Source organism: Palaemon carinicauda, chromosome 36 (genome assembly GCF_036898095.1).
Source record: "Palaemon carinicauda isolate YSFRI2023 chromosome 36, ASM3689809v2, whole genome shotgun sequence".
Lineage (NCBI taxonomy): Eukaryota > Metazoa > Arthropoda > Malacostraca > Decapoda > Palaemonidae > Palaemon > Palaemon carinicauda.
Window position 1 is genome coordinate 39,219,543 of NC_090760.1, and position 2,500 is coordinate 39,222,042.

Sequence of the window (2,500 nt, forward strand, 5' to 3'; positions counted from 1 at the left end):
AACACACAGAGAAACACACATACACACTTACACACACACGCACCCACCCACCCACCCACACACACACACACACACACATATATATATATATATATATAAATGAATATATTTATACACACACACACACACACACACATATATATATATATATATATAATATTCATATATATATATATATATATATATAAATAAATATTTATATATATATATATATATATATATACATATAGGTAGTAGGTTGGCCAGGGCACCAGCCACCCGTTGAGATACTACCACTAGAGAGGTATTGGATCCTTTGACTGGCCAGACAGTAATGCATTGGATCCCTCTCGCTAGTCACGGCTTATTTTTTCTTTGCCTACACTTACACAGAATAGTCTGGCCTATTCTTTACATATTCTCGTCCTTCCTCATACATCTGACAACAATGAGATACTTAACACTTCTTCACCTAAGGGGTTAATTACTGTACTGCAATTTGTTCAGTGTACTTTCCTCTGGGTAAGGGTAGAAGAGACTCTTTAGCTATGGTAAGCAGCTCTTCTAGGAGAAGGACACTCCAAAATTAAACCATTGTTCTCTAGTCTTGGGTAGTGCCATAGCCTCTGTACCATGGTCTTCCACTGTCTTGGGTTAGAGTTCTCTTGCTTGAGGGTACAATTGGGCGCACTATTCTATCTTATTTTTTTTTCTTCCTCTTGTTTTTTTGAAATGGTGTGTTGGGCAGGCTTAATAGAAGGGCCATGGATGCCTGGTGGTTTATCAAGAGGTTGTCTTTTCCTTTTTCTGATTTTTCTTCTCAAAACCATCCTCACTGTCCTCCCTTCAGTTGAAGTGGCTATCCTGGAGTGTATTTAGCCCTGCATGGTGTATCGGCTCCTCCATGTTGACCAGTTTTTTCCGACTTTTTACTATAGTCTATGGGTATCATCAATCACTTTTTTTTATTATTCTGTACATATTGTTTTTGTTATAATTCTTGTTAATCTAGTTTTTAAGTATGATGTCTCTTTTTTATTTCTATTAATTCTTATGCTGTCTGGAGACATTGAACGAAATTCGGGACCAGTACGTCCTAGATTTCGTCAATGTCGTCTTCTGTATTGCAATATTCGTGGTCCTCATGCAAATATCCAAGACCTTACAGTTGCGTCTAGACAGTAAGATATTCTTTTGTGCTCAGAAACTTTGGTTTCTAATATGAGGCACTCATCTGAGCTCCTTATAAATGGTTTTAAGAAGCCAATAATGCTGAAACGTGATGCCATTCCTAGGGCCAGGGGAATGGCGGTGTATATTAGGACCGAGTACCCTGCTTCTCATAAGTCCTGCTATCAATGTGGATGTCATGAGATTCAGGTAATAAAAGTTTGTGGCAGGCATAACAACTTCTATTTGTGTTCGATCTACAGGAATCCAGACATGGATGATTCTATCTTCGATTGTCTTCTTACCATTATGGCTAAGATACAAGAATATGATAGAAAGACTTCTTTTGTCTTTGTTGGTGATTTTAATGCTCACCATAGGGAGTGGTTAAGTTCTATCTCTCCTACCGATCGCCATGGCTTAAGAGCTTTAGACTTTGCCTCTGAATCAGGCTGTGAGCAAATCATAAATGAAGCTACTCACAGGTTTGGTAATTGCTTGGACCTCGTATACACTGACTCCCCTGGCGTTATAACTAGTAAGGTTGGTTCTCCAGTCGGGACTTCTGATCATGCCTTGATTTCATTATTAGTGAAGACTGAGATGCCTGTCCCTGATATATCATATTCCTGTAAAATTTATATGAAATCCCAAGCAGACTGGAATGGGATTTTGCATGATCTTCTGTGCTTGAATTAGTCACAATTATATAATAGTGTAGATCCTGTTGTCCCTTTGAATGGGAATCTAGTCAACATAATTGATAGGCGTATCCCTTCTCGTGTGCTAAGGTACCGAATGAAGGACAAACCGTGGTTCAGTGATGATTGTAGACGTGCTTATTTGGAGAAGCAGGAGGCCTATCATCTTTGGAAGGGTAACAGATCAGATTTGACCTGGAACAACTATACTCAGCTTCGAGCTTTTGCTCAGAGAGTTTATGCCTCAACTGAAAAGGAGTACAATTTAATCATAAAAGAAACCCTCTCTGGTACAACTCAGGAACATAAATGGTGGTCTACCCTTAAATCTGCACTCTTTGGTGTAGATGCAACAGTTCCTCCTTTACTTAAACCAGATGGCTCAGTCACTCACTGTCCAAAGGAAAAGGCAACCCCTTTTGGCTGATGTTTCTTGACAGTAAACAGAGTAATGAAAAACTTGAACTTCCCTCACTCCTGTTTTCCTGAGGCTAAACCAACTAGTTTAGCTTTTCGATCTTACGAGATTAAAGCTCTGTTGATGGACCCTTGATGCTTATGGAGGTGTAGACCCAAATGGTATTTTTCCTTTGTTTTTTATAAAGACAGCAGATTTCTTAGCTCCAAAGTTATCTGTTATTTTGCGCAAG